This window comes from Salvelinus namaycush, chromosome 2, assembly GCF_016432855.1.
Source record: "Salvelinus namaycush isolate Seneca chromosome 2, SaNama_1.0, whole genome shotgun sequence".
Lineage (NCBI taxonomy): Eukaryota > Metazoa > Chordata > Actinopteri > Salmoniformes > Salmonidae > Salvelinus > Salvelinus namaycush.
The window spans coordinates 23,478,223-23,498,244 of NC_052308.1; the positions used below are offsets into that span (position 1 = coordinate 23,478,223).

At 41.1% G+C, this 20,022-nt stretch overlaps 1 protein-coding gene across 1 annotated transcript in view; it reads right to left on the reverse strand.

Moving 5' to 3' along the window:
- Positions 1–20,022, reverse strand: part of LOC120060308 (protein NDRG3-like) — a 59,944-nt gene that overhangs the window by 33,329 nt on the left and 6,593 nt on the right. The gene's annotated exons all lie outside the window — the stretch shown is intronic.

The following is a 20,022-nucleotide window of genomic DNA, read 5'->3' on the forward strand; positions in this document are numbered from 1 at the left end:
CTACACCTAAGGACCAGGCAGCAGTAAGGCAGGGGGGCAGGCAGTGGGGCAGGCAGTGGGGCAGGCAGTCAGGGACACCACACAAATCCCTCCTCATTTGTTTTCCCTTTGAGGAAAATAATTACACAGAGAGAGACTACACCCAAGCGGCACACAATCACCCCGCCAGCGCCTCCCCCTTTTACCTCAGCCCCGCTTGCTCAAGGCGAGGACAGTAAATGGTGTTCTGTTACCTGGCTCTCTGAGAGAAGATCATGTTACTGAGGGGATAACAGGGGATAGAATCTAAAGAGACAGGCCTAGGTCAATGCTTCTAACAACATGTATAATAAAATAAAACGTATCTCATATTGTAATTGTCTCTCACTTGCATTTATTAGTAAGTTAATACTCATATATTAACAAGCTCAACAATTAATTGAAAATCGCTGTACAAATACAGTGAAGGCTGGTCTACAATAGAAAAGGGCATGGCTATTGGACTGACAACAGCCAATGGGAGTTCCAGTACTATAATCACTTCCTGTGTCAGGGCCCACCTCTAACAACCTTGAGCTGAACATATAACCTTCAGAGTAGGCTGGTGATTGAATAACCTGGAACTCAACCAACCAGAACAGCTCTACTCCACAGATGAGGTCATCCCAGTTTGAGTCAGAAGGAACCATTAGGGTGCTCTCAGACCTGCTATGGTGGCTCACCCCTGTGCATAGCCTCCATCTGATGAGTGAAATATAATATAGCCCTGTGGCAAGACATTACTACCTTCCTGGAACAGACTGGGCATACCATCAAAACCATAACCTATGCCTGCACATTAATCGTCAGAAGTGGTTAGTATGATGAAAATATGCCCAGCAATGCTGCTGACAAATACGGCTCAAAGGAACACAAAAATATTTAGACAAGGAGCGAGAAAAAAGAAAAATAAATATTCTGCATGCTTGAGCAGATTCAGCGTATTGGCTGTATCATTCCAACACTTCCTCGGGCTGACGCAGAAAGTGGGCCGGTAGCAAAGGCCAACTGCAATCGGGAAGGGTCAGGGTAGGCTTATACCCAAATGACAGACAGACAGTTCCTAAAAGCTATCCTACAATATGAAGTTGTATTGTATTGTCCTGTATTTTATTGTATTGTACAGTACTGAATTGTATTTTATTGTACTATATTGTAGTGTATGATTGTACTGTACATTTCCTATGGCCCGACCCTGTTCCAACTATAGGAACACCAGGTCTCCAACAGACTCACATTCCACTGTACGGTGTGTGCTGTGGTTGCCATAGAGACAAAGCCGGTGATGTTTATTCTAAGATAGGAGCGCCTTGGGACAAATGAGAGACAAAGAGACAAAGGGAACATATAGAGGCTGTAATGGGAGAAACAGATTGGGGCAGTGCAGGTCTGGGGAGAGATGCTACATCATCTGGTTTTACCAATGATAACTTCTTCCCTGTGGCCTCATTGGCCTCATTCATCCACAGTGACATGTAGGACACAGATCCAGTCATTCAGATACACATTATTCAGACAATGAGAGTTGAAGGAGAAAGCCTAGGCCAGGGTTTCCTAAACTCAGTCCTGGGGCCCCACCTGGGTGCATGTTTAGTTTTTTAGCCCTAGCACTACACAGCTGTTAAAAATAATCAAAGCTTAATGATGAGTTGGTTATTTGAATTAGCTGTGTAGTGTTAGGGCAAAAAACGAAACGTGCACCAAGGCGGGAAACCAGGACCGAGTTTGGGAAACTCTGGCCCAGAGGACAGATGGATAGACAGGCAATGTGTTTGCTTTGCTGTCTGTGGAACATATTTGACTGGGAGTCCATTAGAGATGGTCACATTTGATTAAATACCTCTGACATCAGACGATGCTCAGAACATGCTATGTGCGTGGATGAATATAGAGTATGGGGGAAGGGGAAATTCTGGAAACAGCTGACACAGTACAATGAGGTGCATACATGTGACCTAATTGTCTGGAAAGTCTGACTGGTGGTGCATTATGGTTATTCTAAATACAGTATGTCTCTTAACTGTCTTGTTTATGAAGACCAATACACACACTTATAAACACACATGCACACGCACACACACAGTTCCCCTGGTCAATTTAGCGCTCAGCAGGTTGCTCCTGTAGTGCCTCCTACATCACGCCACACTGCACCACAGTGGCTGAGGACCGAGCACTAGGAAAAACATCCCTGAAGATCATGTCTGAGGAAAACCACATGAGTCATGAAAGTGAAGAACTTCACCACAGAATTAAACAGACAAAATAGTCCTATTTTAAAATGTCTGAATGTGTATTCTTCTGTTCCCAGTCTTCCATCCTGTGTGTGAAACTACACTGGTCTAACGGACAACCCACCAACGATGCCCTGCCCTCTGACCTGGGCTGGAGGTAGTATGAGAGGTGTTATTAGCTTTAGCGTAGTACTGATACACACACACACAAGGGAGTCCTGTAGCCGCCTTGTCAGCAGCTGGTGCTGAATGATGGATTGAGAGGACACATTCACACTCCTCCCCCTGCCTCATCCCCCTCTCCATCCATCGATCTCCATCTCACCTTGGAGAGCAGTGCACTCTGGGAGAGGCTCCTATTATGGATTACAGTCGCCTGAGAGTCGTGATGCTGACCCTGAGGTAGCCCATCTTAAATGGCAAATGTTGCCATGGTGACCTTATTTCTACCTACCTAGATGTCGCCATGGAAACCCTAGGCCTAGGGTAACCTATAGACGTTGGCATGGTGACCCTGATTTGACCTACCAAATGTCACCATGGTGGCTTGAGTTAACCTACCTGTATGTTGTCATGGTGACACTAATTTGACTTCCTTAATGTCACCTATGAAAGGCTGATGGATCTGCTGTGAGAGCAGGGCCCTGACAACAAGCTGAAATAGAGGGACAGTCTGTGTTGTGTGGCTGTCCCTTTTATCTTTGGGTCAAATAACTTTGATGACACAGTCCCAATTAAAGAACAGAGGAACCTCTGTGTGGGGGGAGATGCTTTGGGGTAAGTAGTAAGGCATACAAAAAAAACAAGGAAAACAGGGCAAGACAAATTCCTTAGAAGCTCCCGCCTCCCTCCCAGCCAACCAGTGAGAACAGATCCCAGGCCTGTTTTCCTTTATGTGACTCAATGGTGCTGTTATGGCAACCATCTGAAAGGAACAACTAACTGGTCTGTGGAACATCTCAATAGAAACGTCTGCCCTGGCTGCTCCACATCGCTGCCCCCACCCCCTCAGACACACTGTTTACAGCGCTTAGTCTTTGTATAATCCGCCCCAGAGTATAATTCTGTGACTGTGATGGGCTCAGTTCCAGATTATTCCTAACACTCTAACCCAGGCCATTCGTTTGGTAAGAGAATTAGAGGGAAAATCTCTCCATTTGACATTTTTCCCTTTCACTTCCTGTAGGGGGTTAACAACACAACTATAGTGTTAGTCTTACGTTCTGATCCAATCCTTCTGCTCTGTTCTGATCCAATCCCTCTGCTCTGTTCTGGCCGGAAGGGGAGAGACAAGTCGGACAGACAGAGCAACAGAACTGGGAGAATATTCTCTCTCTCCCTCCCTACCATCACCCCAGGAGATTCCTGTGAAGCAGGAGCACCCAGGCCTGAGGCAGCAAGCTCCTAGTGCCCCAGCCTTAATTACTCTACTCCTTTCCCAGTCTGTTCTCCTGGGGCCCAACTCTCTCTTGTTACTGCACTGAGGCCTATTGACCCAAGCAAACTAAATCTCTCCTCTGTTATAGTGCACACGCAACCTCCCGACACAGGGTCGGTTCAAAAACCATACACTTCAACTGAAGAGCACTCACACACACGCACACCTTTGCCAAAGTATTCAATCTAGAATCAACACATTCACACATTTAGAATTCACAAATCTTATTCACAAGCAGTGTGTGTAGTAGCATAACCATGTGTTCATTCAGGTGACTGCAGGGAATTATTGAGGTGATGGACTTGGACTTCTCTGGATCGTTGAAGGATTAGCAGCTAAATACATAATCCATTAATATAATTAAATCATAATCATATTGAAAAACACAACCACAATCTCACACACAGATTTAATTTCCTGGCCCTCCTATAAGCATTACTCAAAAGACTGGCAATAATTCCCTGGTTCTATACAGACGGTTGATGAATGTTAAGAGCCACCACTCCACTCTCACTCTCTCTCTCTCTCTCTCTCTCTCTCTCTCTCTCTCTGGTACTAGATTGGGGCTTTGATAGGGAGGTCGTAAAGGGGCGGAGGGACGTGACCTTGTGGAGTCTCCTCCTTCTTACGCAATGTCAGTATACGTCTCTTATCTCTCTGCCTCTCATTTCAAATGAAATGAAATCAAATTCTATTTGTCACATGCGCCGAATACAACAGGTGTAGACCCTACAGTGAAATGCTTACTTACAAGCCCTTAACTTCTTATGGCTGCAGGGGCAGTATTGAGTAGCTTGGATGAAAGGTGCACAGAGGTGCCCATATTAAACGGCCTGCTCCTCAGTCCCAGTTGCTAATATATGCATATTATTATTCATATTGGATAGAAAACACTCTGAAGTTTCTAAAACTGTTTGAATTATGTCTGTGAGTATAACAGAACTCATATGGCAGGCAAAAACATGAGAAGTTCCACTTCCTGTTTGAATTGTTTCTGAGGTGGCAGATTTTCAACCAAGCTCTCAATGAAATTACAGCGAGATATGGATGAGTTTTCACTTCCTACGGTCAGGAACGTGACACATACTGTACATTTGACAGGAGGTTAGGAAGTGCAGCTCAGTTTCCAGCTCATTGTCACGTTCCTGACCTTATTTTCCTTTGTTTTGTCTTTGTTTAGTTGGTCAGGACGTGAGCTGGGTGGGCATTCTATGTTATGTGTTTCTATGTTGGGTTCATTGTTATTTAGCCTTATATGGTTCTCAATCAGGGGCAGGTGTTTGACGTTTCCTCTGATTGAGAACCATATTAAGGTAGGCTGTTCACACCGTTTGTTTGTGGGTGATTGTCTTCCCTGTCAGTGTTTGTACCACACGGGACTGTTTCGTTTTGTTTAGTCTGTACCTGTTCGTGCGTTCTTCGTTATATGTAAGTTCTCATGTTCAGGTCTGTTGACGTTGTTTGTTGTTTTGTATAGTTTATCAGTGTTCGTCGTTTCGTCTTCTTTAAAATAAATAAATCATGTATTCTCCACAAGCTGCGTTTTGGTCCGATCCCTGCTCCTCCTCGGACGAGGAGGAGAACAATCGTTACACTCATTTTGTGCAATGCTCACAGTGCATTCGGAAAGTATTCAGACCCCTTGACCTTTCCCACATTTTGTTACGTTACAGCCTTATTCTAAAATTGATTAATTAATTTGTATTCCTCATCAATCTACACAAAGTACCCCACAATTACAAAGCGTAAAACAGTTCATTTTTAATTTTTTTTTTAAATTTTACAAACTAAAATAAATAAAAAACAGAAAAAGTTATCAGACCCTTTGCTATGAGACTCGAAATTGAGCTCAGGTGCATCCTGTTTCCATTGATCATCCTTGAGACGTTTCTACAACTTGATTGGAGTCCACCTGTGGTAAATTCAATTGATTGGACATTATTTGGAAAGAGAAATGGGTCCTATAACAGATTCAAGTATTTTTAGCCAGATCCTAATTCGGATGTCAAATTTTTATGTGCCTTTTGATGGCGTATGCCCTTCTTGCCTTGTCTCTCAGATCGTTCACAGCTTTGGGGAAGTTATCTGTGGTGCTGATGTTTAGGCTGAGGTAGGTATAGTTTTTTGAGTCCTCTAGAGCAAAGGTGTCTAGATGGCATTTGCATTTTTAGGTCCTGGCAACTGGACATGTTTTTACTGTCAGGGCCCAGGTCTAGCAGAATCTGTGCAGAAGATCTAGGTGCTGCTGTAGGTCCTCCTTGGTTGCTAACAGAAGCACCAGATCATCAGCAAACAGTAGACATTTAACTTCAGATTTTAGTAGGTTGGGGCCGGGTGCTGCAGACTGTTCTAGCGCCGTTGACAATTCGTTGATATATTTGTAGAAAAAAAATAGGAAAAAAAATGTTGTACAACTGAAATGTGTCTCCTGCATTTAACCCAACCCCACTGAATCAGAGAGGTGCTACCTGCCTTAATCGACATCCATGTCATCGGCGCCTGGGGAACAGTGGGTTAACTGTTGGGGCAGCAGGTAGCCTAGTGGTTAGAGTGTTGGACTAGTAACTGAAAGGTTGCAAGATCAAATCCCAAGGTAAAAATATGTTGTTCTGCCCCTGAACAAGGCAGTTAACCCACTGTTCCTAGGCTGTCATTGTAAATAAGAATTTGTTCTTAACTGACTTGCCTAGTTAAATAAAGGTAAAATAAAAAAACTGCCTTGCTCAGGGACAGATTATTAGCTTGGGATTCGATCCAGCAACCTTTCGATCCGGGATCACTAGGCTACCTGTCGCCAAGAAGGTGGGGCTCATCCCATGGCCCTGTGGAAAGAAATGTGTGTTCTTTCTCATCTGTTTCTCTGTTTGTTACAGTCTCTCTATACAGTATTTGTCTCTCTCTCCTTCACCGTTTATTTCTCTCTATATATTACTATTTTCATAGTACATACTCTTGGGGACTCTCCCAGTTTTGTGTCAGAGGAAACCCTGCTCCACAGTCACTGGTGTGTGTCTGTGTGTGTGTTTGTGAGTGTGTCTGTGTGTGTGTTTGTGAGTGTGTGTGAGAGAGAGGCTCAGATCATTATCAGAGCCCTTACTGGCACACAGCAGTCACTGATCTGAGCCTCTCTAAACTCAGGACTGGGGCAAATCTGTCACATCCACAAACTAACAAACACACACACACACACACACACACACACACACACACACACACACACACACACACACACACACACACACACACACACACACACACACACACACACACACACACACACACACACACACACGCACGCTGTCAAGTCTCTCTCTTTCTGCACATCTACTGCTACTCTCATTACTTTCAGAGGGCTGTTAAAGCATTGCATTATTCCCTGCGGGGGCACTTTATCTGCCAATGGTCTTGTGAGACTAAAAAAGGCATTTCCCATATTGATTTAAGACCTCATATCTGTAGGCATCAGGGCAATTCCACAGGAACAGAGTGACACTGAGACTCAGATTTTTCACTTCAAACCAATGATTGCAAAGTTATGCATAAGTGCTATTTTTAACAATTTCCACTGAAAATTATAATAAAACACATTTACTTGAAGAACAGTGCAGATGCAACGTTTGGTAACAGATTGACAGTTTGGGCTGTTTGTGTAGTCCAACACCCCCGCCCCCCAAACAAACAAACACGCACGCACACACACACACAGCCTCAAAGGAATTGTGTCCTGCTCCAAGAAGTACATTGATTCCCAGAACGTATTATGACACAAATCATTATTTGTCCAAAATTCTGAGAAAAACTGGATGCTAGATTTACTATATATGAAGCCAAAAACCTGCAGTGTATTTTGTCCACAAAGTGGTGCCACTGTCCACCAGCACTATTGTTTCACTCAAACTAACAAACGGGATAACTCAATTTAAACATTAAATCCAACAGGGAAGCATATGTATAAACCATAAATAAGGCATCATCGTGACATGATGGTCCTATGAGAGCTGGTTGTTTGAGTAAGTCTCCCATGTTTCCAGTGTGTAGCCTACATCCTCAGCCTCTCCGACTCAGCAAGCTCTATTTTGGGGTTGATGTATAAGTCATGTGGTGTTCTGAGCACTACACTGGATGCACTTTTTGGGTGATGTGATTTGTTTGTTTGAAGTGCTTGTGTCTATTGCTCTCCCTCTCTTTGAGGACACAAAACGCAAGGATACATCAAGGGGGGTTGATTATACAGCATGAAGATTGCACTGAACCACTGACTCAACACTAGCGGTGAAAAATGCAATACGTGTATACTCACACCACATGATGTTATATCCACAGATTGAAAGAGAACACTGGTTAACTTCTACCTCTTCAAAATAGTCTGTTTTCTACCAGCTAAAAAATGGTGAGGTGTCTCTAACATTCCAAAGTAAGATTAATTAGAGAATGGACACTCTGCCCTCCTATTCTGACAATAGCAACTTGTATGCATTATCGCTACATCGATACGACCCAACACGGCCCTCGCAAAAGGCATAGGAGCAACTCAAAAAAACATACTACTGAGCGGAATGACAATAGATGGATGACTCCCAGAAAATCTACTGCAAGCTATAACATGGGCCTGGTCGCTACCAGCGCTACTCCTGCTAAAAATAAGGCTGATGGCTCTCAGTGCTGCTAATAGAGTACCTGCCTGCCTCTGCCTGATGGCTCCACTCCACTCAGCTCTGCTTGCTGGCTGCCCTGCCCGGGAGCTGGTGGGGCCTGTCTGTAGGGGATTCCTAGCACTGCTTACTCGTGCAGATAGGAGTGGAGAGGTGGAGTGGATAGGCAGGGCAGAGGACGGGGTAGAGAGAGAAAGAGGTAAAAAGAGGGGTAGAGAGAGAGAGGTACTGTAGAGAGAGAAAGAGGTAAAAAGAGGGGTAGAGAGAGAGAGGTACTGTAGAGAGAGAAAGAGGTAAAAAGAGGGGTAGAGAGAGAGAGGTACTGTAGAGAGAGAAAGAGGTAAAAAGAGGGGTAGAGAGAGAGAGGTACTGTAGAGAGAGAAAGAGGTAAAAAGAGGGGTAGAGAGAGAGAGGTACTGTAGAGAGAGAAAGAGGTAAAAAGAGGGGTATAGAGAGAGAGGTACTGTAGAGAGAGAAAGAGGTAAAAAGAGGGGTAGAGAGAGAGAGGTACTGTAGAGAGAGAAAGAGCAGCTGAGGCAGGGGTTCACGCCAGAGTTGAGTCACAGTGACAGTGAGCCTTACTCTAGATAACAGGTTTACAGGGCTCTAATGTGTCTACACTACAGGACATAACACTGGCCTAGAAACGGATGACAGAACCCCAAGGCGATCGGTACATGTTAGTGTGACAACAGCAAGGTTCACACTCAGAGATAACCAAGACACTACCACACACCCATTCTCTCTGTTAGATTATTTGATTGAAAACCTAGGTAGTATTCTTTATTTAACACATGCTTATGAAAGTATCTCTATGTGGATGGCAGGTAGCTAGGTTGGTTCTAGGTCAGTCTAGAACTGTATGGATCTGTGGTGAGTAGCCAGTTGGTCTAACCAAGCAAGGCTTTCTCCTGATAGAGCCATCACACACAGCCATCACACACAGCCATGGCTGGCTGTCACTGAGACAGATCAGGACAACCTAATCTCCCAGAGAGAGACAGAGGTCACTGAGACAGATCAGGACAACCTAATCTCCCAGAGAGAGACAGAGGTCACTGAGACAGATCAGGACAACCTAATCTCCCAGAGAGAGACAGAGGTCACTGAGACAGATCAGGACAACCTAATCTCCCAGAGAGAGACAGAGGTCACTGAGACAGATCAGGACAACCTAATCTCCCAGAGAGAGACAGAGGTCACTGAGACAGATCAGGACAACCTAATCTCCCAGAGAGAGACAGAGGTCACTGAGACAGATCAGGACAAGCTAATCTCCCAGAGAGAGAAAGAGGTGGACCCTCTCAGAAAACCACTGGCACCATCTCTCCTCTCCTGGTCGCCAGGGAGGATGGCTGTGTCCTTGACAAACACAGGGGGCTGTCGACCCCTCTATGCAGCACTGCTGGTGAAGGCATGACGACCTTTTCATGAACATTTACATAAAACCGCTCATCAGACCAACCCAAACAGCTTAGGAACCACAGTAGGGCTCAACAGTGTAAAAACTGCCCTTAGTATTATGGAGTCAGAGCCCGAAAGCTGACCATTCAGATAGGCTAGATGGATAGGGATAACGTATAGATAAATAAAGACAAAGTACAGGACAGTACTAAAAAAGTACAGTACTAAAAAAAGACAGTGAGATAAGAATGCAAGCTCTGATTCAGATTCCTGCATTCTGCAGCACAGATCTATCCTGTACACTACAAACATGGATCTATCCTGTACACTACACACACAGATCTATCCTGTACACTACACACACAGATATATCCTGTACACTACAAACATGGATCTATCCTGTACACTACAAACACAGATATATCCTGTACACTACACACACAGATATATCCTGTAAACTACAAACATGGATCTATCCTGTACACTACAAACATGGATCTATCCTGTACACTACACACACAGATATATCCTGTACACTACAAACACAGATATATCCTGTACACTACAAACATGGATCTATCCTGTACACTACACACACAGATATATCCTGTACACTACAAACATGGATCTATCCTGTACACTACACACACAGATATATCCTGTACACTACACACACAAATATATCCTGTACACTACAAACATGGATCTATCCTGTACACTACAAACATGGATCTATCCTGTACACTAAACACACAGATATATCCTGTACACTACAAACATGGATCTATCCTGTACACTACAAACACAGATATATCCTGTACACTACAAACATGGATCTATCCTGTACACTACACACACAGATATATCCTGTACACTACAAACATGGATCTATCCTGTACACTACAAACACAGATATATCCTGTACACTACAAACATGGATCTATACTGTACACTACAAACATGGATCTATCCTGTACACTACACACACAGATATATCCTGTACACTACAAACATGGATCTATCCTGTACACTACACACACAGATCTATCCTGTACACTACACACACAGATATATCCTGTACACTACAAACATGGATCTATCCTGTACACTACAAACACAGATATATCCTGTACACTACACACACAGATATATCCTGTACACTACAAACATGGATCTATCCTGTACACTACACACACAGATATATCCTGTACACTACAAACACAGATATATCCTGTACACTACAAACATGGATCTATCCTGTACACTACACACACAGATATATCCTGTACACTACAAACATGGATCTATCCTGTACACTACACACACAGATATATCCTGTACACTACAAACATGGATCTATCCTGTACACTACAAACATGGATCTATCCTGTACACTAAACACACAGATATATCCTGTACACTACAAACATGGATCTATCCTGTACACTACAAACATGGATCTATCCTGTAAACTACACACATGGATCTATCCTGTACACTACAAACACAGATATATCCTGTACACTACAAACATGGATCTATCCTGTACACTACACACACAGATATATCCTGTACACTACAAACATGGATATATCCTGTACACTACACACATGGATCTATCCTGTACACTACAAACATGGATCTATCCTGTACACTACAAACATGGATCTATCCTGTACACTACAAACACAGATATATCCTGTACACTACAAACACAGATATATCCTGTACACTACACACACAGATATATCCTGTACACTACAAACATGGATCTATCCTGTACACTACAAACATGGATCTATCCTGTACACTACACACACAGATATATCCTGTACACTACACACACAGATATATCCTGTACACTACAAACATGGATCTATCCTGTACACTACACACACAGATATATCCTGTACACTACACACACAGATATATCCTGTACACTACAAACATGGATCTATCCTGTACACTACAAACATGGATCTATCCTGTACACTACAAACATGGATCTATCCTGTACACTACACACACAGATATATCGTGTACACTACAAACACAGATATATCCTGTACACTACAAACATGGATCTATCCTGTACACTACACACACAGATATATCCTGTACACTACAAACATGGATCTATCCTGTACACTACACACACAGATCTATCCTGTACACTACACACACAGATATATCCTGTACACTACAAACATGGATCTATCCTGTACAATACAAACACAGATATATCCTGTACACTACACACACAGATATATCCTGCACACTACAAACATGGATCTATCCTGTACACTACAAACATGGATCTATCCTGTACACTACACACACAGATATATCCTGTACACTACAAACACAGATATATCCTGTACACTACAAACATGGATCTATCCTGTACACTACACACACAGATATATCCTGTACACTACAAACATGGATCTATCCTGTACACTACACACACAGATATATCCTGTACACTACACACACAGATATATCCTGTACACTACAAACATGGATCTATCCTGTACACTACAAACATGGATCTATCCTGTACACTAAACACACAGATATATCCTGTACACTACAAACATGGATCTATCCTGTACACTACAAACACAGATATATCCTGTACACTACAAACATGGATCTATCCTGTACACTACACACACAGATATATCCTGTACACTACAAACATGGATCTATCCTGTACACTACAAACACAGATATATCCTGTACACTACAAACATGGATCTATCCTGTACACTAAACACACAGATATATCCTGTACACTACAAACATGGATCTATCCTGTACACTACAAACACAGATATATCCTGTACACTACACACACGGATATATCCTGTACACTACAAACATGGATCTATCCTGTACACTACAAACATGGATATATCCTGTACACTACAAACATGGATCTATCCTGTACACTACACACACAGATATATCCTGTACACTACAAACATGGATCTATCCTGTACACTACAAACACAGATATATCCTGTACACTACAAACATGGATCTATCCTGTACACTACAAACATGGATCTATCCTGTACACTACACACACAGATATATCCTGTACACTACAAACATGGATCTATCCTGTACACTACACACACAGATCTATCCTGTACACTACACACACAGATATATCCTGTACACTACAAACATGGATCTATCCTGTACACTACAAACACAGATATATCCTGTACACTACACACACAGATATATCCTGTACACTACAAACATGGATCTATCCTGTACACTACACACACAGATATATCCTGTACACTACAAACATGGATCTATCCTGTACACTACACACACAGATATATCCTGTACACTACAAACACAGATATATCCTGTACACTACAAACATGGATCTATCCTGTACACTACACACACAGATATATCCTGTACACTACAAACACAGATATATCCTGTACACTACAAACATGGATCTATCCTGTACACTACACACACAGATATATCCTGTACACTACAAACATGGATCTATCCTGTACACTACACACACATATATATCCTGTACACTACACAACAGATATATCCTGTACACTACAAACATGGATCTATCCTGTACACTACAAACATGGATCTATCCTGTACACTACAAACACAGATATATCCTGTACACTACAAACATGGATCTATCCTGTACACTACACACACAGATATATCCTGTACACTACAAACATGGATCTATCCTGTACACTACAAACACAGATATATCCTGTACACTACAAACATGGATCTATCCTGTACACTACACACACAGATATATCCTGTACACTACAAACACAGATATATCCTGTACACTACAAACATGGATCTATCCTGTACACTACACACACAGATATATCCTGTACACTACAAACATGGATATATCCTGTACACTACACACACAGATCTATCCTGTACACTACACACACAGATATATCCTGTACACTACAAACATGGATCTATCCTGTACACTACAAACACAGATATATCCTGTACACTACACACACAGATATATCCTGTACACTACACACACAGATATATCCTGTACACTACAAACATGGATCTATCCTGTACACTACACACACAGATATATCCTGTACACTACACACACAGATATATCCTGTACACTACAAACATGGATCTATCCTGTACACTACAAACATGGATCTATCCTGTACACTACAAACATGGATCTATCCTGTACACTACACACACAGATATATCGTGTACACTACAAACACAGATATATCCTGTACACTACAAACATGGATCTATCCTGTACACTACACACACAGATATATCCTGTACACTACAAACATGGATCTATCCTGTACACTACACACACAGATCTATCCTGTACACTACACACACAGATATATCCTGTACACTACAAACATGGATCTATCCTGTACAATACAAACACAGATATATCCTGTACACTACACACACAGATATATCCTGCACACTACAAACATGGATCTATCCTGTACACTACAAACATGGATCTATCCTGTACACTACACACACAGATATATCCTGTACACTACAAACACAGATATATCCTGTACACTACAAACATGGATCTATCCTGTACACTACACACACAGATATATCCTGTACACTACAAACATGGATCTATCCTGTACACTACACACACAGATATATCCTGTACACTACACACACAGATATATCCTGTACACTACAAACATGGATCTATCCTGTACACTACAAACATGGATCTATCCTGTACACTAAACACACAGATATATCCTGTACACTACAAACATGGATCTATCCTGTACACTACAAACACAGATATATCCTGTACACTACAAACATGGATCTATCCTGTACACTACACACACAGATATATCCTGTACACTACAAACATGGATCTATCCTGTACACTACAAACACAGATATATCCTGTACACTACAAACATGGATCTATCCTGTACACTAAACACACAGATATATCCTGTACACTACAAACATGGATCTATCCTGTACACTACAAACACAGATATATCCTGTACACTACACACACAGATATATCCTGTACACTACAAACATGGATCTATCCTGTACACTACAAACATGGATATATCCTGTACACTACAAACATGGATCTATCCTGTACACTACACACACAGATATATCCTGTACACTACAAACATGGATCTATCCTGTACACTACAAACACAGATATATCCTGTACACTACAAACATGGATCTATCCTGTACACTACAAACATGGATCTATCCTGTACACTACACACACAGATATATCCTGTACACTACAAACATGGATCTATCCTGTACACTACACACACAGATCTATCCTGTACACTACACACACAGATATATCCTGTACACTACAAACATGGATCTATCCTGTACACTACAAACACAGATATATCCTGTACACTACACACACAGATATATCCTGTACACTACAAACATGGATCTATCCTGTACACTACACACACAGATATATCCTGTACACTACAAACATGGATCTATCCTGTACACTACACACACAGATATATCCTGTACACTACAAACACAGATATATCCTGTACACTACAAACATGGATCTATCCTGTACACTACACACACAGATATATCCTGTACACTACAAACACAGATATATCCTGTACACTACAAACATGGATCTATCCTGTACACTACACACACAGATATATCCTGTACACTACAAACATGGATCTATCCTGTACACTACACACACATATATATCCTGTACACTACACACACAGATATATCCTGTACACTACAAACATGGATCTATCCTGTACACTACAAACATGGATCTATCCTGTACACTACAAACACAGATATATCCTGTACACTACAAACATGGATCTATCCTGTACACTACACACACAGATATATCCTGTACACTACAAACATGGATCTATCCTGTACACTACAAACACAGATATATCCTGTACACTACAAACATGGATCTATCCTGTACACTACACACACAGATATATCCTGTACACTACAAACACAGATATATCCTGTACACTACAAACATGGATCTATCCTGTACACTACACACACAGATATATCCTGTACACTACAAACATGGATATATCCTGTACACTACACACACAGATCTATCCTGTACACTACACACACAGATATATCCTGTACACTACAAACATGGATCTATCCTGTACACTACAAACACAGATATATCCTGTACACTACACACACAGATATATCCTGTACACTACACACACAGATATATCCTGTACACTACACACACAGATATATCCTGTACACTACAAACATGGATATATCCTGTACACTACAAACATGGATCTATCCTGTACACTACAAACATGGATCTATCCTGTACACTACAAACATGGATCTATCCTGTACACTACAAACATGGATCTATCCTGTACACTACAAACACAGATATATCCTGTACACTACAAACACAGATATATCCTGTACACTACACACATGGATCTATCCTGTACACTACAAACATGGATCTATCCTGTACACTACAAACACAGATATATCCTGTACACTACAAACAAAGATATATCCTGTACACTACAAACACAGATATATCCTGTACACTACAAACACAGATATATCCTGTACACTACAAACATGGATCTATCCTGTACACTACACACACAAATCTATCCTGTACACTACACACACAGATATATCCTGTACACCACAAACATGGATCTATCCTGTACACTACAAACACAGATATATCCTGTACACTACACACACAGATATATCCTGTACACTACAAACACAGATATATCCTGTACACTACAAACATGGATCTATCCTGTACACTACACACACAGATATATCCTGTACACTACACATGGATCTATCCTGTACACTACACACACAGATATATCCTGTACACTACACACACAGATATATCCTGTACACTACAAACATGGATATATCCTGTACACTACAAACACAGATATATCCTGTACACTACAAACACAGATATATCCTGTACACTACACACATGGATCTATCCTGTACACTACAAACATGGATCTATCCTGTACACTACACACACAGATATATCCTGTACACTACACATGGATCTATCCTGTACACTACACACACAGATATATCCTGTACACTACAAACATGGATCTATCCTGTACAATACACACACAGATATATCCTGTACACTACAAACATGGATCTATCCTGTACACTACACACACAGATATATCCTGTACACTACAAACATGGATCTATCCTGTACACTACAAACACAGATATATCCTGTACACTACACACACAGATATATCCTGTACACTACACACACAGATATATCCTGTACACTACAAACATGGATCTATCCTGTACACTACACACACAGATATATCCTGTACACTACACACACAGATATATCCTGTACACTACAAACATGGATCTATCCTGTACACTACAAACATGGATCTATCCTGTACACTACAAACATGGATCTATCCTGTACACTACACACACAGATATATCGTGTACACTACAAACACAGATATATCCTGTACACTACAAACATGGATCTATCCTGTACACTACACACACAGATATATCCTGTACACTACAAACATGGATCTATCCTGTACACTACACACACAGATCTATCCTGTACACTACACACACAGATATATCCTGTACACTACAAACATGGATCTATCCTGTACAATACAAACACAGATATATCCTGTACACTACACACACAGATATATCCTGCACACTACAAACATGGATCTATCCTGTACACTACAAACATGGATCTATCCTGTACACTACACACACAGATATATCCTGTACACTACAAACACAGATATATCCTGTACACTACAAACATGGATCTATCCTGTACACTACACACACAGATATATCCTGTACACTACAAACATGGATCTATCCTGTACACTACACACACAGATATATCCTGTACACTACACACACAGATATATCCTGTACACTACAAACATGGATCTATCCTGTACACTACAAACATGGATCTATCCTGTACACTAAACACACAGATATATCCTGTACACTACAAACATGGATCTATCCTGTACACTACAAACACAGATATATCCTGTACACTACAAACATGGATCTATCCTGTACACTACACACACAGATATATCCTGTACACTACAAACATGGATCTATCCTGTACACTACAAACACAGATATATCCTGTACACTACAAACATGGATCTATCCTGTACACTAAACACACAGATATATCCTGTACACTACAAACATGGATCTATCCTGTACACTACAAACACAGATATATCCTGTACACTACACACACAGATATATCCTGTACACTACAAACATGGATCTATCCTGTACACTACAAACATGGATATATCCTGTACACTACAAACATGGATCTATCCTGTACACTACACACACAGATATATCCTGTACACTACAAACATGGATCTATCCTGTACACTACAAACACAGATATATCCTGTACACTACAAACATGGATCTATCCTGTACACTACAAACATGGATCTATCCTGTACACTACACACACAGATATATCCTGTACACTACAAACATGGATCTATCCTGTACACTACACACACAGATCTATCCTGTACACTACACACACAGATATATCCTGTACACTACAAACATGGATCTATCCTGTACACTACAAACACAGATATATCCTGTACACTACACACACAGATATATCCTGTACACTACAAACATGGATCTATCCTGTACACTACACACACAGATATATCCTGTACACTACAAACATGGATCTATCCTGTACACTACACACACAGATATATCCTGTACACTACAAACACAGATATATCCTGTACACTACAAACATGGATCTATCCTGTACACTACACACACAGATATATCCTGTACACTACAAACACAGATATATCCTGTACACTACAAACATGGATCTATCCTGTACACTACACACACAGATATATCCTGTACACTACAAACATGGATCTATCCTGTACACTACACACACATATATATCCTGTACACTACACACACAGATATATCCTGTACACTACAAACATGGATCTATCCTGTACACTACAAACATGGATCTATCCTGTACACTACAAACACAGATATATCCTGTACACTACAAACATGGATCTATCCTGTACACTACACACACAGATATATCCTGTACACTACAAACATGGATCTATCCTGTACACTACAAACACAGATATATCCTGTACACTACAAACATGGATCTATCCTGTACACTACACACACAGATATATCCTGTACACTACAAACACAGATATATCCTGTACACTACAAACATGGATCTATCCTGTACACTACACACACAGATATATCCTGTACACTACAAACATGGATATATCCTGTACACTACACACACAGATCTATCCTGTACACTACACACACAGATATATCCTGTACACTACAAACATGGATCTATCCTGTACACTACAAACACAGATATATCCTGTACACTACACACACAGATATATCCTGTACACTACACACACAGATATATCCTGTACACTACACACACAGATATATCCTGTACACTACAAACATGGATATATCCTGTACACTACAAACATGGATCTATCCTGTACACTACAAACATGGATCTATCCTGTACACTACAAACATGGATCTATCCTGTACACTACAAACATGGATCTATCCTGTACACTACAAACACAGATATATCCTGTACACTACAAACACAGATATATCCTGTACACTACACACATGGATCTATCCTGTACACTACAAACATGGATCTATCCTGTACACTACAAACACAGATATATCCTGTACACTACAAACAAAGATATATCCTGTACACTACAAACACAGATATATCCTGTACACTACAAACACAGATATATCCTGTACACTACAAACATGGATCTATCCTGTACACTACACACACAAATCTATCCTGTACACTACACACACAGATATATCCTGTACACCACAAACATGGATCTATCCTGTACACTACAAACACAGATATATCCTGTACACTACACACACAGATATATCCTGTACACTACAAACACAGATATATCCTGTACACTACAAACATGGATCTATCCTGTACACTACACACACAGATATATCCTGTACACTACACATGGATCTATCCTGTACA